The sequence below is a fragment of the Alligator mississippiensis genome, chromosome 3 (assembly GCF_030867095.1).
Source record: "Alligator mississippiensis isolate rAllMis1 chromosome 3, rAllMis1, whole genome shotgun sequence".
Lineage (NCBI taxonomy): Eukaryota > Metazoa > Chordata > Crocodylia > Alligatoridae > Alligator > Alligator mississippiensis.
Window position 1 is genome coordinate 164,618,293 of NC_081826.1, and position 24,472 is coordinate 164,642,764.

At 47.8% G+C, this 24,472-nt stretch overlaps 1 protein-coding gene across 3 annotated transcripts in view; it reads right to left on the reverse strand.

Annotated features, from left to right (window-relative positions):
- KIAA1958 (KIAA1958 ortholog) overlaps nucleotides 1-24,472 on the reverse strand; it is a 172,291-nt gene that overhangs the window by 98,410 nt on the left and 49,409 nt on the right. Inside the window, exon 2 of one of the 3 annotated variants that reach the window (XM_019490717.2) lies at nucleotides 1,085-1,224. The exons of the other annotated variants lie outside the window; for them this stretch is intronic. The gene's annotated coding sequence lies outside the window, so the exon portion shown is untranslated. The remainder of the gene's footprint in view (nucleotides 1-1,084; nucleotides 1,225-24,472) is intronic. 3 annotated transcript variants of the gene reach the window in all.

Here is a 24,472-nt window from a genome sequence, read left to right on the forward strand (position 1 = left end):
ACTTAGGTTAGAGATCAGAAGGCAATATTTTACAGTTAGGGTGGCCAAAATCTGGAACCAACTTCCCAGGGAAGTGGTCCTCACCCCTACCTTGGGCAAATTCAAAAGAAGGTTGGATGATCACCTGTCTGGGGTCTTGTGAACCCAGCATTCATTCCTGCCTGTGGTAGGGGGGCAGGCTAGATGATCTGTTCAGGTCCCTCCTCACCCTAGCTACTATGAAACTATGAAACTTCCAGCAGAGTCCCAGGAGCTGAATGTGGCAGCAGGGGCCAGGGCCAGGCCTCCAGCTCCATTGTGCGGGGCTTCCCCCTGCTGGTGCACAAGTCCTGGGAGCTGCACATGAGCCCTACATGATAGAGGCTGGCTGGCCTGGTGTGCAGCTCCTGGAACTGGCTGGAGCCACACGCTACTGGGAGGCTGTGCCTGTATGGGCTATGAGCAGCCCGATTCCCTGCTGCCTGCTGCTGCTGGGGGCTGTGCCATGGGGGGGCATGTAGTGGGGTCTCCACACTCCCCACTCTCCCTCACACCCCACAAACCCCGCCCCCCCACCCCCCCAACCACACCCCACACACAATATGCAAAAACAAGACTTTATTTTTGAGCTATTATGCAATCACCTCTACATACCCTAGGCAAACGCACATAAATCAGGACAAAAATATTTTTTGAAATGAAACTAAAACATGTTATTGTAGATGTTTGATTTTTAGTATATGATTTGTTTTTTTTCCAGTTCCAAGATGGCAACCCCTCCCTCCAAAAGGAGTACTTCCAGGGACAAGGGGAGAGACTTCTGATGGCAAAAGTCAGGGGGTGGGACTTCTGGTCCCAAGATGGTGATGAGGGGGTGAGGCACCTGTCAAGGGGCAGGACTACTGTTGCAACCTCTCGACAGCTCACCAAAACTCATTCAGCAGGCCCTCCAGCTGAAATAATTGCCCACCCTTTGCCTAGAAGGACCACTGCAGGCACCAAAGCATAATTCAGTTTGTAGTGTCCCATCAGTTCTTGTCCTCCTAGCTGAAACTGCCAGAAAAACGTCACGTGATATGGATCAGGACATATTACAACTACTCACCCATCTGACACATGCCGACAAACCACCACCAAATAATAGTGTCTGGGACTAAGCAAATTCATTCTCTCTAATTTGAAACCCAGTCAAACATCAGGAGTTGGAAAGTTCAACACAAACTCAAATGTCATTGTGTTTACATTCTGCATAAGAGAAAAGAAAAAAAAAAACAACGTTAAATGAGGGCCTGTATAGGGATACCATGTATAAAGCACCAAGCTGTGCCACCCTAGATACTCTGGTGTTTGGAAAAAGAGCAATTTGCCATACATAGTACATAGCACAAGTTTTCTTTCATTAGAATAGCATAGACAGATATTCACAGCAGAACAAAACAGACAGACAGACAGACACCACACAGTATTTACACAACCCTTAACACAGAAGCAAATGTTCAAAGAAGAGGCCAGTGCACACGTGCAACAGAGGGAATAAAACGCACAATACAAAAGGATTCACATACACACAGAGACCTTTTGCAGCACAGGAAAGATCAATATGAAGTGTGCTGAAAAGGCAGGTGCCTGGTCTTCTGGCAGGGGAGGGAGAGGGGGTAGGGGGAGAGCTAGAGCTGGAAGCCCCTCCTTGTCCCAAACACAGACGCATTCTATTCCCAAGTGGCCATGACATCAGTGCTGCCAGTAGAAGCCAGGAGGTAGGTGCAGTGTCTGCACCTGATGTCCCTGTACCTGCACTACCTTTGCTCAGTCCAGAAGTGGACACCAGCAGTGGAATCACTGCCTCCACCTCCCCAATTTCAGCTCTCAGTGTGAGCCTCCCACTACCAGAGGAGGAGCTGGAGCTGGAACCAGGGATGCTGAGCGTGCTGGCTCAAGCAATTCTGGGGACTGAGGGGGAATCAGAGTTTGTGCTCCACACCCCTCACGTTTTCCCTAAACCCGGGTCTCCCTCGGAAAGCAGCACCTCAGAGGAGGCTGAGGTTGTGGAGGCAAGTGGCTCAGCTGAGGCAGCTCCTCCTGCTGAGAAGGGGGAAAAGACAGGATCCTCAGTCTCAACCCAGAAGCGGAGGAGTAGTGTAGTGCGGGATCATTTTGAGGTGGCAGATGATCCCAGGTTTGCCATCTGCCAGCACTGCCGAAGGCACATGAGCCATGGCAAGTACGCGAGACACTTCTCCATCGTGTCCATGCCGCTGCATCTGAGAAGGCACCACCCCCTTGCCCTTCTTGCAGCTCAGCCTGGCACCAGTGTGAGTGTGCTGAAAGGGAAGTCCCCCACTCGCTCCAAAGCCCCCTTCCCCCCAAATCAGAGGCAGGCCACCCTGGACCAGTGGGGGGAAGGTGGACAGAAAGAGGGGTGAGGTCCCAAGGCAAATGAGATCACCCAGAGCACTGGGAAGATGCTTGCTCTGGATAGCCAGCCCTTCTCCCTAGTTGAGTGGCCAGGGTTCAGGCAGTTCATAGCACTTCCGGCCCCATTCTACAAAGTGCCCACACTGACCTCCTTTAGCAGGGCCTGTATGAGGCATGCAGGGAGTACTTGAGGGAGGAGCTGTGCAAGGCAGGACCACAGGTAGCCTTGCACTTCACCTCCGACATCTGGAGCAGCCGGGGTGGCGATGATGCCTACCTCTCCCTCACAGGGCACTGGGGCGATCAGTCAGACTGTCGGTGCGCTCTACTGCAACCTGAAGTGCTGGATGAGTCCCACATAGCAAGGGAGATCATGGGGGCCATGAACCGCATGGTGCAGGGGTGGCTCGTTGGGCAGGCCGAGCTCACCCGTGGGTTCATGATCACCGACAATGGGGCCAATACGGTGAAAGCTGTCCATGATGCCAACTTTGTTGGCATCCGCTGTGTGGCACACAGGCTGCACCTAATAGTGAGGGATGCCTTTGGAGGGGGACAGGGCTGCCAGTGATGGCGCCGCCACCACTACTGCTACAAGCCACTGACTTTGAAATGCAGGAAGGTGGCGGGCTACTTCCACCGCAGCATCAAGGGGGACAAGATGCTGCAGGAGAAACAGGCAGAGCTGAGCATCCCACCACACATAATCATACAGGATGTGGAGACTCAGTGGAACTCCAAATACCTGATGCTGGAAAGGTTGGTGGAGCAACAAAAGGCCATCCACGAGATGGCCTTGCTCAGTGAAATGGGGATCAGCCGCCCCCGAACAGAGCTGAGTGGGGTACTATCTCCCAAATCTTGCTGGTCCTCAAGCCCTTCCTCGAGGCCACTGAGACCCTTAGCGCTGGTGGTGCCCTCCTTAGCCAGGTGAGCCCCCTAGTGAGGGAACTGGAGAACCAAATGGAGAAGTTGCAGAGAATCAATGTTCCTGCCTCGTGAGGCAGCTGAAGGAGAGCATCAGGAGATGGCTGGATCCCTTGCGGTCCAGTACAGTCCACATGATGGCAGGCATGTGCGACCCAAGGGTGAAGGGGAGCATGTGCACTGGCAGTCCAAAACTCTTGATCACTGGATGCAGGTGCTGGTGAACAAAGTCAGTGAGGCCGAATTGCAGAGGCAAGGGGATGTGGAAGAGGGGGATCCACTTTCCTGTGCCAGCACTCCCAGCACTGGCACCAGCACCAGCACTAGCACCTGCCAGTCTCCTCCATGCCAGCCACTGCCAGTGTGAGCCATGAGCATGGTTTCAATGCTGGGGTCCAAATGCACCAGACCCCAGCTTCGGCCAGGTAGCGCCGTGGCTTCGGTGGCTACCTATCTCGCTGAGGATGTGGAGCCACTGGACTGCAACCCCTTGGCCTACTAGGCAAACTGCAGGCACATGTGGCAGGATCTGGCCACGGTTGCCTGGCAACACCTGCCCTGTCCATCGACCAGTGTTCCAAGTGAGAGGGTGTTCAGCATTGCTGGTGATGTAGTGACACCCCACAGCACCTGCTTGGATCCTACATTGGTGGAGCAGCTGGTGTTCCTAAAGGTGAACCTCCCACTGCTGGGTTCCCCAAGCTCCATCTGCAGATGGACTGAGTGCCACCCTCCATCTGCACCAATTTCCTTTTTTGAGTTTTTGAAAAGCGAGTAATGCCCCACTCTCAGCTGGAGGGGTCACTAACTTCATCACCAGCCAGCAGGGGAAGAACATGCTCCTGCTGAGCTCATTCCCCTGCCAGGACGAACTTGGAGGTATGGGATTGGGGCAATGGAGAAGGAGGATGCCCCAGGTCCTGGGCATGACCACTAAAACTGCACCCTGCCAGGGTAGGGAGACCTGGTGGGACTGCTGGTGGCACGGCAGTCCCGTAAATGCCAGGACCAACGATCCCCTGGTGAAAGGCAGGTAGGAGGCGTCCGGCTAATGTATGCACGCATGAAGTTATGGCTGGGGAACACCTAGCCCTGTCGCGTCTTTGGCAGGCCTGATGCTTGTGAGGTTCCCGGTGAGCTCAGCTTAGCTGCCTGGGATGCCAGCTTTAGGGCTGAAAACCTGTTTGTCAGGCTGAGGAAGTACCTGCAGGTGGTCCTGGATGGAAGGAATAGTAAAGAAGCTAGAGGCTGGCCTGGCTTGCAATGCAGGCAAGAAAGCCAGGCAGTGAAAATGGAAATGGGGTGAGGGACAGGCTGGGGTGGGGGGTAGCAAGGAAAGGGGGATGCAGCAATGCAGGTAAAAGTGCAGAGGTGCCTGGGGTGTCAGATGTCCAGCAAGTCGCAGTGTGCCAGAACTCCACTGTCTATGTTGAGTCCATGAGTTTCTGTACCTACTACTTAGGAGGGTGATGAAGTGCAGTTCATAGGGCCAGCTCTGAAAAGTGGGTTGCATTGTAATTTGTTCCCTCTCAGTATCAGGCCTGAGAGACTGGAGGCAGGGTGTTTTTTTTGGTGTGGAATGTGCCCCCACAGGTAGTCAGGTTTTGTTGATAGCTTCTGGTGTGCAGTTTGTGGGGGTACTGGAGATAGTTGGCAGGTTTTGTGTTTTGAGCTGCAGGAAGTTGGCTTCAGTTCTGGTGATGAGGTTAGGTGCTTGTTTGAATGTACAAACCACTTTTCAGAGCTGGGCCTATGAACTGCACTTCATCAGCCTCCTAGGTAGTAGGTACAGAAACTCATGGACTCAACATAGACACTGACATTGGAATTCTGGCACTCTGCGACCTACCGGACATGTGACACCCCAGGCACCTCTGCACTTTTACCTGCGCTGCTACATCCCACTTTGCCCCCTACCCCTCACCCCAGCCTGTGACTCACCCTGTGATGCTTCCATTTCCATTTTCACTGGCTGGCTTTCTTGCCTGCATTGTGGGCCAGGCCAGCCTCTGGCTTCTTTACTATTCCTTCCATCCAGGACCACCTGCAGGTACTTCCTCAGCCTGACAAATGGGTTTTCAAGCCTAAAGCTTCCAAAGATATTTTTTTAAGTACTCCTTTTTTTTTTCATACTACACATAAAAACACAAGATAAGCCATCACCCACCATGAATAATATCATATGTCCAACACAACACAACACCTTTACTTCTTGCTGTCAATTCCTTTATAAAACGACAGGCTCTGTGACAGTTCCGTTTGGGTACCTTTGATGCTGCTGCTGCTGCTACTGGTGTTGAGCCAGCCAAATTATTTTACCTGTTGTCATGTAAAGCAGAGGACCAGGCGTGAGGCTGTAGGGGAGGAGGAGGCCTCACTGGGGCACACTGCCATGTTGTGCAGAGGCCCCAGAGCCAGGAAGGGTGCACACCTTAACACACACACAATATCACCCACCCACATGATGACTTTTGCCTGTCAGCAGCTTGGGGTGCAGGGCCCCAGACAACAGACTCCCCCAGCGAAACACACACACACAGCTGGCAGGCTTCATGGCCTGGCAAGGCCCAGCATTCAGGCCTGCACTAGATTTAACCCCCCTGTGCCCGAAGACAGACGCAGCCATAGTCCAAGCACCCATCCACGTGATGAGTTTTGCCTGTCAGCAGCTTGGGGTGCAGTTCCCTGTACCAATCTTCTTGAAACTTGGCAGGCTTTGTGGCCTCACCAGGGGCTAGCACCCGTGCAGTTTTCAGCCCCCTGTGATGTAAAACATAGACGTGACAGGAGTTTTGCTTTCAAGAATTTGGGGTGTAGTTCCCCCCAAACTCCTGCACTGAACTTCTTGAAACTTGGCAGGCTTCATGCTCTCAGCAGAGGCTACTGCCTCTGCTAGTTGCACTCATATCAGAGCTAAAATAACAAAGTTATAGATATTTCATTCATCCCCCATTATAACCTATAGATTTCATAGACATTTGGGCTGGAAGGGACCCCAGAGGATCATCGAGTCCAGCCCCCTGCCCCAGGGGCAGGAAGTCAGCAGGGATCATAGGATCCCAGCAAGATAAGCATCCAAATGTGTCTTGAAGGCATTCAAAGTGGGTGCTTAAACCACCTCTGGCAACAGTCTATTCCAAACCTTGGAGGCTCAGACAGTAAAGAAGCTCTTTCTTATGTCCAGCCTGAATCAGTCACAGTGGAGTTTGTGACTGTTCGATCTTGTCATCCCTTGGGGGGCTCTAGTGAACAGACATTCCCCCAGATCCTGATGAGCACCCCTGATAAATTTATAGGTGGCCACCAGATCACCCCTGAGCCTACGCTTTTCCAGGCTGAATAGCCCCATGGCTCTCAGCCTCTCATCGTAAGGTCTGTTTTCCTGACTTCTGACCATGAGCGTAGCTTTCCTCTGCACCCTCTCAAGCTTTTCCACATCCTTTTTGAATTGTGGAGCCCAAAACTGGATGCGGTACTCCAGCTGCGGCCTCACCAAGGCCGAGTACAATGGGAGAATGACGTCCCAGGACTTGCTTGAGAAGCATCTATGGATGCAAGCCAGGGTTTTGCTCACTTTACTAGGCGCAGCATCACGCTGAAGGCTCATGTTCATCTTGTGGTCAACCATGACCCCCAAGTCCCTTTCATCTGTAGTGCTAACCAGCGTAGCACTACCAAATCTATAAGCATGCTGCAGGTTTTTCCTCTCAAGGTGGAGAAGCTTGCATTTTTCGGTGCTGAACACCATCAGGTTCTTGTCCGCCCATTTCATGAGTCTGTAAGATCCGCCTGGATCACCCTCCTGTCCTCAGGTGTGAATGCTTTACCCCAGAGTTTGGTGTCATCGGCAAACTTGGCCAGTCCGCTTCTGACACCAATGTCCACATCATATGAAGATGTAAATAGTATAGGCCCTAGGACAGAGCCTTGTGGGACGCTGCTGGTCACAGTGCACCAAGACAATTGGCTCCCGTCAACCACCACCCTCTGGGTCCTACTGCAGAGCCATTCCCCAGCCAGCAGATCGTGATGACGTCAAGGCCGCAGTTAGCCAGTTTAGCCAAGACGTGATCGTGGGATACCAGATCGAAGGCTTTTTTAAATTTGAGGTATACAACGTCAATCTCTTCCCCCTTGTCCAGGTGATAAGTCACCTGGTCAATAAAGGAAATGAGATTGGTCAAGCAAGACCTACCCTCAACAAACCCATGCTGGGTATCCCTCAGGATATTGCCTTCAGCTAGTCTGTTAAGGCCTCCTTGATAATCTTTTTCAAGACCTTCCCCAGGATAGAGGTCAGGCTGATGGGCCTGTAGTTTGCTGGATCTACTTTCCTCCCTTTCTTGAAAATAGGCATGACATTGGCCCTCTTCCAATCATCTTCTAATCATTGGGAATCATCATCCAATCAGCTTCCAATAGCTGGATCTCCGAGGCAGCTCCGAAGCTTCAGAGCTGCTTCAGCCAGATCGAAGTGGCAAACCAGTCTGGAGCTCCAGATAGCCCATCCGAAGGGGCCATCAGAAGCGGCCAGATCCGAAGCTGGATCGGATCACTGCCGATTCACACAGGCCTAGTTACCACCCAGAAGGTATAGCGGGAAAAGTCCAGAGAGTCCTGTATTACCATATTTTCTCACATAGCACACTCCCCCAAATAAGCAAGATGCCTTGGTTTTGGTCAGGCAGAATCAATAAGCAAAAAAACACTTATCCAAATTTATGACCGCATATAACAGCAAACACCAAGGGAAGAGACTAATCTTCAGTCCAGTTACACTCCTTTCCTGCTCAGGCAAAAAACAGTTTTAACCCTTTCATAGATGAATGATCAGCAGCTGTTGGCTGCTCAGCCAAATGCCAAAACTGTAGCTGCTGCTGAAGGCTGGGCTCCATGGCATTTTTTAAAAAGAGCTGAAAACAGTTTGCAGGATTGTAAAAAGGAAAGAGAGACAATGAGTAGCTAAACTGCAAAATCTTCAGCTAAATTCCTGAGTAAAGAATAGCTTAATTAGTAGAACATCAAGAACTTGGAAAAGGAGAGTGGGTAATTAACCTGTTGAACAAAAAATAATAAGCAAGAATCAAGTAGATTATAATGAGCCATAAAGTCAGTTGACTCCCTCTGCCGCTGCATGAATAAAAATTCCATTGTAGCTGTTTTGACCAGAAAATCAGGAGCCCTGCTTAAGATACGCACCCAATTTTGAAAGGCTATTTTTGGGGGAAAGGTATGTTGTATGCAAGCAAATATGGTATTTGTTATTGTTTTTAATAGCACTCCAAATTATAAGTAAAAAAATTGAGAGAGAGAGACAGAGAAGAAAACACACTTGTGGCTTTATCCCTTCCATTTCTAGATTTCCAAATGTGCCCCATTTTTAATGTTATCAGGGTTTGTTTGGGGTTTTTTTTTGTAGCAGGTGTCTTTATTTGTACAACGTCTCCAAAAAAAAAGGATGAAATCCTGGTTTCACTCAAAACTAAGGAATTTCTACCACTAACTGTAGCTGGGCTTGCAATTCACTTGCAATAATGGATATAAAAAATGGCACTACGAAGCCTTCTTTTTCTTTAAACACCAGGGTCTGTTGTTTAAAAAACAGCACATCTTAATCTATAATATTGTTTCCCATTCATTAAAATATCATGGCACTCTGCCACACACTTTCCAGCAGGGAGAGACAGAGAGGGAGACACACAGAGAAATTGCAGTTATTCCTCAGCTGATGGCATGTCTTCAGGGAAAGTTTTCTCATTGCCAAATGTGGCATGGTTTCAACTACAGCTGTCAGCACAACAAGTATGTAACAAACAGTTTTTCTGGTGAAATTCCTTTAGGCCTCTGAGAAGGAAGAATCTAATCTTTAAAGAATATCAGTGGCTTGCTAGTCTTGAAAGGCTTTGGTGTTTTCCATTAAATGAAACATTCTGCAAATGACTAACAACATGGTCTGGAGAATTGATTTTCCCTAATTCAAACTTCATGCAACAAGTGCTGCTGCTGCTGCCTGTATTTATTTCAAAGTGCTCATCACCACTTTGCCCGCTTATCAGTAAAATAATGTCTGCTATTTGAGCTTTAGTCTAGAACAAGGCCCTGTGGAGCCACCAAATCACTGTGTGCCCAAACTCAAGGTCAAGCGGGGTGAGTGGGTAGTGGAACATAGATATGCAAGAGTGACAGTGGTTCTGCACAGATGATCATCAGCATAACCTAAGAGCAGGATTAAGGCCAAGAAGTATGACATGGACAGAATTGGCACATGGGATCAGAAGGGTTTATGGCAATATCAAGCCACCTTTGTGGTCTACCAGTCCTAAGCTGCTCTAGCATAAACTAGAGCTGGTGAGAGCTGCAGCTAGGGGCAGACATTACACATAAACTGGTTCAAGTGATCAGAAACCAGTTTAAACCTGTAACAGAACACCAGAGGCAGAGGGGGTGACTGGGGCTGGCAGACACTGGTAGAAGGCACAGCGGCAGGAAGTAAACCCCTCCCTGTCCCCTTCACCTTAACGGGGCCATGCCAGGACAGCGTCAGCATCCACATCCCACCACTGGAGCAATGAGGGGATGGGGAAGGATAGCAGCCTCTGCCAGACTGCCCAGGATGGGGTTTATTCCCCCCCTCCATTCCCTGTCTCACTGGCAGGGACCACAGCTGTCCCGACATGGCCCCATTAAAGCTAAGGAGGCAGGAAGGAGGTTAATTTCCCCCCCTCCCATTGGGGACTGTAGCTGGGGTGGAGCAGCCCCCACTCCTCCCTCCCCCCCACAGGGTGGGGAGGGGGACTCTGTGTGAGGCTGCCAAGCCCCTAAGGGAGAACTCTTCCCCATCCCCCATGAGGTGAGGGGGACTCTGTTCAGTGCTGGGGGAAGACTCTTCCCCCTCCTCCTTCCTCCTGCCCCCATGGTGTTGGGAGGGGGGCTCTGTGCAGGGCTGCCCAGCCCCAGAGGGGAACTCTTCCCCCTGCTCCTACCCCCGACCCACGGGTTGGGGAGGGGAGCTGTGTTCTGTGCTAGAGGAGGATTCTTCCCCTTCCCCTCCCTCCACCGCTGTGGGGTGGAGAGAGGGGCTCTGTGTGGTGCTGCCCAGCCTGGCCCAGCACAGCCTTGGTGTGGGGAACAGTGTCGCTGAGCTGCAGCCCCGTGACCCGGCTCCGCCCAGCTGAACCAAGGCCGAGGCAGCTGCACTGTGGGGCTGGGCTTGGTTGTGGGGATGGGGCCACCCCCACCAGCTGCAGCTCAGTGACTGGGACGCTGAGCCCTGTCAGCAGCACAGCCTGGCCCGGCACGCATTGGCAGCAACTGGCTGGGCAGCAGGCTACCTGGTGGGTGGCTGCTGGGCTCTGGGCTCACTGGTAATTCTGAGCCGGCCTGGGTAGCCCATTGCCTAGCCAGCTGCCACCTGTGCATGCTGGGCCAGGCTGCACTGCTGACAGGGCTCAGTGTCCCTGTCACTGAGCTGCAACTGGCAGGGATAGCCCTGCCCCCATGGCCCAGCCCCGCCCCCGCCATGCAGCTGAACGATTGGGGTTCAGTGGGGCCAGGCTGGGCCAGGGTGGCGGGGCCACCCCCAGGGGCTGCGGCTCAGTGACAGCCACTCCCCATGCCCAGACTGGACCTGGCAACACCACACAGGGCCCCCCCTCCCCACCCTGCAGAGGCAGGGGGGAGGGGGAAGAATTCCTGACCAGCACTGAACAGGGCCCCCCTTCTCGCCCCACAGGGGGTAGAGAAGCAGGGGGAAGAGTCCCCCTCCCAGGCTGGGCAGCTGTATACAAAGTCCCCCTCCTAGCCTTGTGGCAGTGGGAGGTGGGAGGAGGAAGAGGGGAAAGAGTCCCCCCAGCATGGAACAGAGCCCCTCCACAGTATGGGGGAGGGGGAGGAATCCCCCTCTAGGGCCAGGCAGCCCTGCACAGAGCCCCCCTCTGCACCCCACGGCCATGGGGGAGAGGGAGGAGTGAGGAAGAGTCCTCTGAGGTCTGGCAATGCTCTGTGCCCAGATTGCTCCTGGCAGTAAGGGAGCTGCTGGGGTGGGCAGAGCTCTCCACTCCTCCTCCTCCTCATTCTCCCTGCTCCCCCAGCCACAGAGATCTGGCCATGCCCTTCTTCCCCCACTCTCTAAACCCCACAGGTCAAGGTGGAGGTTTAAACCCCAACTCAGTCTTACTCAGGCCTGCTGGGCCTGGCCTTCCCCCCCCCCCCACCCCCGCAGCTTCTGTGTGCAAGGGGAGGGAGGGCTGCTCCAGCTCCCCCAGGCTTCTGGCCTGAACCACTGCAGGCATGTGACTGCATTTCCAGAATGAAAAAGGGAATGTCTATCCACTTGCAAACCAGTTCAATCTTTGCAGGTTAGACTAACCTGCAAAGATTGAATCAATTCAGACTCAGGCTTTTTGAATGTCTGTCCCTAGCTGCAGACCGCACTATCACTGAATCCTGAATGGCAATACATACTAAAGAGATTCTCCTCCCAACTACCTCAAACATCCCCTTCTTGGCCTACCCAACTATACCAGAGTTTCCAAAGAGGCACTAAGTAGGATGAACAGCTGTGCTTTCCAGTGCCTGCCTCAGGGCAGTTCCCACCTAGCTGGGAAGAATCCCTCCCTTACTTGGATGCCAAGGTTTGCATTGAACAAATTTCTTATGCCCACATGTTCCCCATTCTTAGCCTTCCCAGTTTTCAGCTTTTGTTCTCAGGAGCATCTACAATGTCACTCTCATTCTCACTAAGTAGGACCTACTCCTCAGGCAGCAGCATGGGACTCCTCAATGATTCCCTGCAACTGTGGGTGGCAGAAACTGCCCCTCAGGGAACAGGTGCTAAAGGAAGCTGAGATATTCTACAGCTCAGTGAGGGGGGCTGTGTGACAGCTGAAATTATGTCTGTGTAATACAGGTGCTTGCTGAAGGCCCTATGAAAATTAGACCAAGTGTTTTTCTGTATTTGTTTAGATATTAAGCTATATGTTGTTGCTAAAAGCCTAATTAAAGTCTAAGATGTAGTTAGGCCTTGTATAAAGTAAGGCCTAGTAAATTTAGCAAAGTCTAGAAGTAGTAAGGCCCTGTGGTGTAGTTAAAATTACCTTATCAAAGAAATGCAAGGCTTGTACTGCTAATTGGTCAGTCTAAGGACAGTTGAAGTAAAAGGAATCTAAGTGGTTGTACGTTATCAGTATCATTCAGAAGCTTTAAGTTGGCTGGAATATCTGGAAACCATTCAGAAGGAAGACACAGCTCTGTAAAAGAATTAGTTAGCTGTTGCCTGGATCAGTGGGCCCGTGGACCTCGAAGAGCCCAAGAACCGCATCCCAGGGTCCTTTCCGGTACCCCTTTGGACAGTGTCGTTCAGGGACGCCTGACTTCGCTGAACTTTGAGGAAAAGAAGCTTGGTGTGTATCAGGCATCAGAGGGGACTGCTGATAAGATGCCGACGCAAACTGCTTTTGTCTATCATTGTTTGTCTTGTTACTACGCGTAGTTGTGTTTTTGTTAAGTCAATAAATCTTTCTTACCTTTCTACCCACCCCCGACCATACTCTCAATCCCGAACCCTCCGCAGGAGGCTGGGACAGGGCTGTAATTAGAGACCAATTTGCAGAGCTGCTGAGTAGCCACAACTCCTATTCCTTTCAAAGACTGCAAGAACTCAGCTAAGCAGCTCTAGAAATCAGGCCCACGGTGCTTGACCCTGCTGCCACCTATACATCCCCATGCATTTGCAGTAAGACGCAAAAGCCACAGCTCCCCTCCTGCTGTGCACCAGGCAGAGATTTGCAGTGTTAAGGGCACAGTGTTAAAACTAGCATAAGTTCTAGAATGACAAGGAGCACAGAAAGTTAAAGTGAAAGACTTGAAAATCAATTTTTTAAAATGCAGAGATCTCAAATCATTAACAAAACATAAAAGAGTAGCCTTGAAAATGTAACAGCATGAATTTTAAAGTCAACCCAGAACTGCTTATTTAATGCTGTACTTCTTGAATGTGCCCATCAAATAGTCTCTAGATGTATTTACATAACTTAATGGACATTCTTGAGATAGACATTTCCCACTGCAATTCTTAGCAAAGTTCTGAGAAAAGAGATGGCCTGAAGGCTAACTATGTGCCTGTTCCTTCAGACCACCAAAGAGAATGAATTCCAGAGATAAGAGCCCTCCATAGAAGCTATTCAAACGTATGTGTAGGCTGCTAGCAGAAGTGCCCAAGTATCACTATGATGGATAAGCAGAGATGAGAAGAGGAGCAGGGACCAGTTATGGCAGTTCAATTTTCTCCTTCACTTACCCTCTATAATTTGGGTTAAAATGTTCTGTGTTCCCAATGGACTGGTGATGAACCTCACTAACACCCAATGTTAGCCAGAATCTGCAGTTACTTCCATCATTTAAGAAATTTGACCAATCTGCCTACAGTCCTGTACTTCTCCCTTCACTATCACACCCAAGCACCTCAAACACACAAAGAGGTAAACCAATGCATAACACCTAGCTATAAATCAGGTATGGCTCTTGCACATACACATGTGGGTTAATGAGCATACTCCTATGTTTACTGCCTGCATATATGCTTATTTCATGGTACAACCTACCATATAAGAGGACATGCATTTTTAAATGAAATGTTTCTTTGAAAAATGACTCATACCTTGAATTTAAGTTTAAAAGTGAAAAAGCAGACAGCTCTTATATGTCCCATACAGGCTGTATCCATATAACTTTTTCCATATTTGATGTTTCATTTTCTGGGTGATCATCACTGGGTTCAGTCAACACCAGGCATACATGAACAAGAACAACACACTAATTGTGGAGCAGTATGTAAGCTCTGCAGACCCTACTTGACTCCAACTGACTAACAGCTACTTACCTGAGAGACCATCTCCCAATTAGCTGTAAATAAGGGAGCATCTTTAAACTATAACTTTTTTCACTATATCCATGTAGAGACACCTGTCACTTATGTCATTTACGCATTTGAAAACCAGGTATAACATCACAGAAGTCCGAGTTTCTTACTGCTAAGAGATCAGAATGAGACCCAGTGCCTCCAGCCAGGGGTCAGCAATCTCTGGTCCATAGACTGGATCTAATGGCAGTGATTTGGTGGCATTCAGTGTCAGTGAGCGGTCAGAAGTATATCAGTGATATACAAGAAATCCACAGCATGGGATAGTAAATGATGGCAAGTGGCTGTGTTGCAGATGGTGGCCTGCCTTAGATCAAGCTCCATTAATTCAGCCTGTCATTGCTCAAAGGATGCCAACCCCTGCTGTGGTTTCAGTCAGTGCAATTCTGTCCATCTGCCTCAATGTGGCAAGGAAGAACTCTTATAAACAGTCCTTCCCCCACAGGAAAAGAATATGAAATTAGGTAGTCAGTACAAACAACTGCTGTAACACAAACAAATTACCAAAATCACTGCCATAATCTCTAAAGACTTTAAATAAAACCAAATTAAGGCAACAGAATAGCTTTCAGTGGATACCAGTGGTCTTTGGATCAGGCTGTAAATGACTGACTCAAAAACTACAGCTCACGGACTGGCCTAAGACCTGTTTTTGCTACCACTACTTGTCTTGTTGAAAGAACTTTAATCGTATCAGTCCTTTGATAGACAAGAAAATACTTTAAATAACTACTCGGCATACACGGGAATAAACAAAGTAAAGAAATTCTTCTCTTCAGTGTAGCAAGTCTGAAGTTCAGATAGAAAAAGAAGAAATTAGCCAGAAGGACAAATGAATTACTGGGATCCATGCTGCCAACACCACTCTACTGTGGAATTTTGCATCAGCAGATAACCTGGCTCTCTCTCTGTGTAACTGCATCTGCTAGCCAGGAAGGAGTGTCAGATTTTCCCTCCAACTCCTTTCAGAGTTTGGTAAGCAATTTGAGAAAATGCAGTCTGGGCTCAAGTTTGGCTTTAGGCGTGTGCCATGATTCAGAGAAATAACTCTCCAGGACTGACTCCCAACCCCCAAAACTCCTGGAAAGAACTCCCCAGTGTGACTGACAGTGACTAGTACAGGGAGTTATCTAGGACCAATAGGCATTAAATAAGTTGGTTTGGCAGGATACTCTCATAAGGCTGCCAATTACTCCACTAGGAAACATTGATCTTCCTTGGAAAGACAGACTGTAAAGTCACAGGCAACTGCTGAGCTCACGATAAGGGCTTTAACCCAGATTGCAGGGAGAGGCATTTTTTCTGTTCTTTGGTCTGGCTGATGTTTTCCCTTATAGTTACTATTAGAGAGCATAAAAGCAGCCACAAATGTGGGAGATGAGGTGGAGAGTTGTCTAGTGGGTCTTTTAATGGTTTCTTTTCTGGATTCTTTGCTTTCTTTGATTTAATTTATTTTGTTTAGAGCCTGAGGCCCCCTCTACATGTTACATGTACCACGCAAATAACTGGTAAATTGTGCAATTACCTTAAGGCCAACTACACGTGCAAAGGACTCACCACACAATAAAAAGCTCAAACCAGCTATAAAGTTAGACCTTAAAATGCATATTTATTTTATAGCTGTTTGCAATCAAGCTTTAATTTGCATGTACAGGCAGTCTTTGATTTACAACGTTTCAAGTTACAATGTTTTGCACTTACCGTGTTTATAAATTGACACCATTTCAACTTTCTGACGTCATTTTCAACTTTACAATGCTTGATCCGACACCACTCCATGCCAGAGAACAAGTTTGCTGTGTCACTCATCTCCCTGGAGAACATCTGTCCAAACTTCCTTGGACACTGCCTTTAAGAAAGCAGACAAGACTCCAAAAAAGCCTGCAGCCAAGACTCCTGAGAAGACTCCGGCCAAGAACCCTTCAAAAAGTCCAATCAAGAGTCCTTCAAAAAGTCCAGCAAAGTCACCTCAAAGAAGTCCTTCCAAATCAATATGATTGCTATTTACAATATAAATACATGAATGTAGCTATACTACTCATCTATAATTGACTGAGTACAAAATTCTGGGTTATTTTTGGTGAAAATAGGGTATCAGGCTTTGGTTCAGGAACCAATCCCCCATTTATAACATTGTTTCCTATGGGAAAATCGGTTCCAAGTTACAACGTTTCAAGTTAAGACACGGCTTTCAGGAACCAATTGTGTCGTAAGTCCGAGGACTGCCTGTATAGCAGGGTCTCCCCCGCAGTAGGGAGCCCTGTCAGCTACCAGGACTCCCAGCTACAGGGGTGCACCATGCCTAGCGTGAAACTCCAGGGCCTGGGGGATCGCAGCAGCTGGGATCCCCGAGGCTCAGGGGTGCATGAAACCCCTGGCCTGGGGGATCATGGCAGCTGTCATCCCCAAGACTCGGGGGTACATGAAACTGCCATGCCCTGGCACCTTCCAGACCAACTAAATTAGAGATGCATAAGCATTTGTAAGCAGTAGCTTGTTTTATCAGATGCTGAAAAGGGACAGCAGGAACCCAGGTTAAGAATTACTGGCCTACACGCTCTGTGTAGTACTTTTTAATTATTGTTGATAGGATTTAATCAACAAGTTAAAGGCCAGCAAAAACTTTCATAGATGGTTATCAGACCATAGTTAGAGTTTCACAAATCCTATAGAGAAATCAGTGTACAATATGGGACAATTAACAGGAACTAGCTTCTCTAAGAAATCCTAACTTGTTCTGCCATTAGGCTGTTTGTCTCCTTCCCCATCTCTGTTGTCAATTGTACTCATCATCTGGTAGCTGCCCCTATTTGTAAAGACTGAAGTTAAAAAAAAAGGCATTAAATATTTCAGCCTTTTCTGAACTCTTCATCATCCATAACTAGATTGCCTTCCTCATTCTGTAAGAGACCTATGGTTTCTCTGATTTTCCTCTTACTTTTATACCTACCGGCCACATATAAAACATTTTGAAAGATTTTAAGCTTTTATAATATTCTGAGTCCATAATCAGCAGTACACATCCTCTCTAATTTCAGAAATGTGATAAAAGGGATCCAGTTCACAGAGCCTGAAAGTGAGATGTTTCCCTTGCCCTTTATTTTTGCCTTTATTTGTCTCTAAAGAGAAAGTCCTTAAGTAGTTTGTGAAAATATAAAAAAGAATGCTATTATTTATCTGCACAAAGTACTGAAGGACAAATACTACCTTCAGCTCCTCTAGGGAACCCTGTTGTCCTCAGTTCTTTATTAAACTATGTGAGATAGTTAGCTGTGTTAGTCTGAAGTCAGACAGAAGACTGGGCAGGGTGGCACCTTAAAGAATAATTCAGAAAGTCACCTTTTCTAAAAAGAAGAGCAGTTGCTCAGGTATAAGTGAGAGCAACACTTATCAGTGAGAAATTTTACTGTTTCAGAGTTGCTTTTTGTCTTGTGAGGTTTGTCTGATTGAAGTCTTCCCTAAATTAAGATAATCTGCTCCAGGATAAACCGTGACAATTTTTTCCTTAAACGTAGATAAATGTTATTTTAAATGCCATCACTGTGTTCACAGCTTCAAGTTGCAATTTAGCAGGCATTACACTAAATAGGGATAGACAGTTCTATAAAAAACTAGCCAATTGCCCATCAAGAATGATGGGCATGGGGGTGGGGGTGATGAGGAACAGCCAGGGACAGAGGCCTGCGCCTGGTCCTGGCTCCCCACACCTTCAGGGCCAGGCCCAGTTCCCCTCTTCCCCCACCCTGGTTCAAGGCCAGGGCTGGGATGCCCCCCCACCTCTATCCGCTGGCTCTGCCTCCCCTGGTCCATCACCAGGCTCCGCCCCACCTCTGTCATTGCTGCCTGCAGGGCCGGGGGGGGCAGGGCCAGCACTGCTGGCCCTGCACCGTCTCTGTCCACCCTATCACCAGCCCCGCCCCTGCTCCATCTGCCATGAACGCTGTGTGCCTCCGGATGCTGGGGGGGCATGGTGACCACACACAGGTGGTGGCAGCAGTGTTGGCAGTGGTGGCATGGTGGCAGTGAGTGAAAAGCTCCTGCAAGAGGCCGCAGCAATGTCAGCGGCCAGGTGGGTAGGGTGGTGAGTGGCGACCGCCTGCTCGTGCTGCTACTTTTTGCAGGGTATGGACCACCAAGCTCAGGGGGTTCACATGCACCTGTGTGTACCCCCTACACAACACCAATGTCATCCACCAAGTCACCGCTGCCTGCAGGGAGCAGGGGGGGCATACCCAGCAGTGGTGGCCTTGCCCCCCACTTCCTGTCCATCCGTTCTGTTTTCACACCCTGCAAGGAGCAGGGAGAGGCAGCGGGGCCAGCGCCACTGACCTTGCCCCCCTGCTCTGTCAGCTTGATGGTGACCGTCTCCAGTGTTTAGGAAAGTGGCCACTAGCCCCACCTCCCTTCCATCCACTCTGATGCCATTGCCGCCTGCCAGAGCAGGGGACAGAGGCCTGCATCCATCCCCCCCACCCCCCCGCCGCTCGGGGCCAGGCCCACTCCCCCATCTGCTTTGCGGCCAGGGCCAGGGCCACTCCACCCCCCAGGGGGCCAGCAGGGACAGAGCCCAGCATCCAGCCCTGCACCCCTGTTCCCCTCGTCCAGACCTGCCCCCCCTGCCCATTTAGGTTCTACTCTGTTCCCCCGCAGTCCCATTCCCCCCTGGCCGTTCAGATCCACAGCCACACCCCCACCCCCACGGTGGCCTTGACCCCATTCCCTCACCCCCTCCACAGAGCAGGGCAGGGGGGCACACCACCTGTGCCGGCCTGGCCTCCCTTTTCCCTCTGTCTGCGCCATCATGGTGGCGCTCCACCGCCTACAGTCTGGAATGCTGTTGGAGTACTCTGATTGGCTGCCGAGACAGGCAATCAGAGTGTGAATAAAGCATTATGGACAGACAGTAAGACAAACAGACTAACTAAGGCTTTTATAATACTAGAATGAAAATTATTGCAGAAACTTGCAGCCTTTTGTTATAAGGAAGAAGCTGCACTTTACTATAATTTGGATTCTTTTAATTTTTTTTTACAACATTGATGTTTAATAGAGCAAGAGAAATTCCAAGAGATTCAATTCTCAGTACAAGTGAAACCTTGAAATTACCTTTTAAATGCATTTTGCAATTTATTAACAATAATTGCTAATATTAAAACACCAATAGAACCAGTCAGGTAATGGCCCTAAAGTTTTCATACAAGACTATGCCTTTCAAATGCCAACGTGAAAAAAGTTGTAATAGAGAACAGACTAGCCAAAATAACAGAAACATACAAATAGAAGATTAAATTGGTACACAGGCAGGTATCCAACAGTGCATCATATGCAGTTAAGTCCTTAATAAAGTTACCACATACGACTTTGAAGTGAAGTGGAAAAAACAGTAACATTAAAATTGTCCTAGACATGAAGCAAGATACAAAGAGATTTGCAACCAAATTTCAATTAGTTAGAAATATTGGGTAATACTATTGCTAACACCTAGCAGTTAAAAAAAAATAAAGAAACCTTTAACATGACACAATGCTGCTGTCTTCTGCATTACATTAATAACTGTTTGCTTACTCCTCCTTTAGAAAAAAACATTAGTCTCCTTGGCAATATTGTGTTGTTGAGCAGCTTGGAATGTCCTAAGCTTTAAATCAAAAGCTAAAACAGATTATGGCTAGAATTATAATCAATTGTTTTCTAACAATGCTCAAAAGACCCTCAGTTAGGACTGAGACCTCAGTGCAGTATATTACAACTGATGTCCACTGATGAGAAACAGTCTCAACCCCAAAAATTTAGTCTAATCTGGTGGAGCTGAAGGGGAAATATTTCAACCCTTGTGTCTAAACACTAATATGGCACACAAGGAGATCCTACAAGCCTGTGGGAGGGTTTTGAAATGTGTAAAAGTACAGAAAGAGCTCAGGAGATGGCTTGATTTAGTAATTACAAACAACAGCCCTACAAAGACTGTCTGACACCATCCCAGATATTGTCAGCATCAGTATATAGTTCAACAGGAGTTGTGGATAATCAACACCTCTGAAAATCAGACCACTTCAAGGAGGGCTTCACCCAGGCCTCACTGAAGTCAGTGGGATGTCTGTCAATGGAGTCACTGGACACTGGGTTAATCACCCAGGGCCTGATTTTTTTAAGGTATTAAAAGTGCCTAAAGATGCAGAGAGGCACTTTTGAAAATTCTAGTAAACACCTCTATTCACCATTAAACATCTAAATACTTTTAATCTGGCCCTAAATAACTAGAAAAGATCTAAACTTAAGCAAAAGACCTGGTTATGCATTCTTTAGGCAAACAAAATTCCAAATAGTATCAGAAGAGTTTCTGCCAGGTCAGAAAGGCAGGAATGAGGTATATGCAAGATCAGGGAACACATGGACCTGGACATGGACTCAGCTTCTGTATTTAATGGTGGTCAGAAACTCATAATTAATTGTCTGCTGAACAGTTCCACAATGAAAAACACTAGAGAATAAGAACTTTACTAAATAAAGCTTTCCAATGACTCCTGGGCCCTTCATTTAATCCTACTGGTAGATTAAAAAAAGCAAAAAAACCAACAAAAAACAAAAACGTATTTGTGGTTTTTAGGTAACCAAGACTCAGAATAACATGCAACTTCAGTCATTGTGTAATGTTTGGCAAGTTACACAAACAAAAATAAATCCTGTACTATAAACCAAATGTGAAATTCCACATTTTCCATGATTAAAATGAAACACCACTAATACACACACACACACACACACACACACACACACACACACACACACACACACACACACACACTGGTGTTTCATTTTAATAATGAAAAAATATGCATTTGGGTTACTTCTATATCCAGAAATGGGGATTTTTTTTATCAGAGAAAACCAGGTAAATTACTAACCAAAGGACCAGAAAAACTAGATCTACTGATTGATAACTAAAGGTGCTGCACCATCATGTAATTCTACATCTAGGGTTACTTTTATGGGTTACTTTCTTTCTAATTTGAGCAAGCACTGAAAAACTTACTAGCAGTTCATTAGAAACACTGGAAAATATGTCATGAATACATACAAAACCAAAGCAAGAGCAGAAATGAGGCCATGTTGGACTTTCAAAGACACACAATTTCTAACCTACTTTGTGTACATATTTAAAGTAGCACATGCAGAAATTATATTATTGTGCACACATCTGGTTAATTAAATGAACCTGCAAATATACCTACCTAGGTAGCACATAATGAAAGAAACTGTTTATGTAAATTTTAAGAAAAATCTAACGTGCATTTTACATACTGAATTTTCTGGAAAAGAAATCTACCTTACAGTATAAGTACACACATTTGAGGAGGTTAAATTGTAGCAAAACCCCCAGTTTTTCTTTTTTAATATATATATAGAGAGAGATATAGATATATGCATATCTATCATGTATATATATATATGATAGATATGCATTCCCTTCCCTTCCCCAATTATTTCTGGCCTTTCTTTCTCTCCCTCTCTATTCCCTATAGACAAGCATAAGCGAGCTCAGACTTAGGATAAGCTTTAACATTTTTATTTTGGTAGCAAGTTTTTAGTTTTGGATACCCACTGTTTTATATTGTATTATTATTAGGTTTGTATCAATTTTTACTGTTGTATATTGTATTGTTATCATTTTTGTATTGTTTTTTATTGTATCATATGGATACTGTATGGTTTAGGCCTGTGTTTGTAAGTGAACCAAAGTAATGTCAAGTCTCCATCTTGTGTCCTCTGCCCAGGCATTCCCTGTGTTGCAACTGTATGAGTCACGTACCTCTCCCATGTAAATTGGTTCCCAGATACATGAGTGTGATTGGGAATGATTGAAATACAATGGTAGCAGGCCTCTACTGAATGGCTTGTAATGACTGGGCGATCACCTCGCATTGATTCATCCAGGAACCATGGACTTCACCCAACAACAGAGACAAGAACCCAGCATTTGAAAGACAAAAGACCCTGCAGAACCAGCAACTCTACCATTGTACCCCACCATTACAGACACCCGAACCTGCACATCCCTGCATGAAGCACACGTACTCAGAACGCCAGGGGCTGACCCTTGCCTGGGCATGCCTCCTGTCACTAGGGTCACACTACGTCTGCCCCTATAAAAAGGGGCAGTGAAGACAGACCCAGTGGGACGCCCTCTCCATCTGGACCAGCACCATGCCACACCACCTATCCACCCAGAGGCCCTGCCGGCAACCCCACTCTGGACAACACCTACTGGACAAGGATCCCTTTCCAGCCTGGATAGGTAGCTATCACCCACTACCCCCTCTTCAACCAAGGACTTGGACTCTGCTTCTCTTTTTTACCTGGACTCCAGCCCTTCCACTGAGTCTCTTTCTCCTGCCGCCATTGTGAGTGTGTGTGTGTGTGTGTGTGTGTGAACCAATAACTTCATGGGGCTGTGTAGTGTGTTGTCTGTGTAATAAAACTGTTATTTGGATCCCTAAATTGGGTTTTGCTTTACTATGGTTTGGCCCTGCTCCAATCTCTGCTCCTCGTCCCTCTAACTTCTATCTCATTTCTCCCTCTCCTGTTTCTGGCTCACTGCCACCTTCAACATCTGTCCTGAGCTCCTCTCTGCCTCCAAACCCCCTGTTTCTTTGCCACTGCCTTATCCCCACTGCCTTTTCCTTTTCCCCTGAGCAACCAAGTTTCTGCCTCGGTTTCTTTCCTGGCTGTCTCCTCCTTGCCACCACTTATCTGCACACACCCCCCCCTTGTTAATATCTCAGCTGTCTGCTTCAGTTTCCAACCCCAGTCTACCTTAAGTAAACCCAAGCCTCAGTTCCTCAGCCAACTTCTCTGTAGTCTACCGGTTTTAATCCCAGTTCTGGCAACTTTCACTCCCTACACTTTAACTCACTCTCTCTCACCTGAAGCTTCCCCCAAGTATCCCAGGTACCCCAAATACACACTGTACCATCCAAGTTAGGAACTTACTTGTGTGTAGGTGGGTTGTATGTGTGTAAACTGGTGAGTGTGGGTGTGTGTGTGTGTGTATATATATATATATATATATATATATATATATATATATATATATATATATGCCATATATATATGGCATTGTGTGCATGATATATGAATTAGTGATCTGTGTCTAACTTCTGGGGTGTATAATGTATGTGCTTGAATTGGTGATAGGTATGCATGTGCCTAGGCTGGTTTGGATGTGTATGTGCCTGAGTTGGTAGTGTGTGTGTGTATATGTGCACTTGTGTCACACCCTCCTGTCTAACAGCACAATATTGAGATCCTGAGAGTTGGCCTGACCCCACAGGGCTACAAAATTGGGTTCAAAATGGTCACCTAATTTAAACCTAGCTTGTCCTGGTGCCAACCTTACATTTAAAGACTTGGTCTCAGCAACCAGGAATCAGTCTAAACCTGTGGCTGAACAGAAGTTTCACGCACACAAATTGGTCTAAAAATTGCAGAACCCAGTTTAAGATAAACCTGGATCTATGTAGTATCAAACTTATTCAGTTTAGGTCAAACCAGTACATAGAACTTCTGTTCACTTCCCCTGCAAAGATCCCAGGCTGGGAAAACCCAGCCACTGACCCCAGCTTCTGGGGCTTTTCACTCCCCAGTCCCCCCGCACTTGTTTATTTTTTGCCTCCTCCCGGCCCCTTTGCTTCCCCACCCTGCAGGTAGCCCTCTCAACCTCCATCCCACAAGTTGCTCCACGTGCAGCCACTTTTATCAGCATTTGCTGCTCCTGGAGCCAAGCAAGTAAGTCCCTAGGGAAGAAGGGGTAGTAGGCATTGGGCATGTAGGTTTTCTGGAGGGACCCTACCCGACCCACAGGTCATGCCTGCCTCCCCACCTGTGGGTCACACCCCATCCTTCCCTGCCCCACGTGTGGGATGTGCCTGCCCCCCCTACTCCACCTGAAAGTGATGCTTCCCCTCAATCCCCCAGCGCCACCCCTCCTGGCCCCCTCCAGCCTCCTGGGCCCCCAACCCCTCAGCTAGCCCTCCCATCATGACTTACCTGATATTGGCCAACCATTTTGAATCATTTAACCTCCATCTAATGCTCCCAAATGTCTGAACTTAGTCACAATGTCTAGTTAGGAATAAAATTGAGTTCTAAAAAGATTCAAATTTCTAAGTTATCAAACAAGAAAAGAATATTTGCTCTGCTTGTGCAGTGGTGACACACACTGGTAGTGTTTATTAC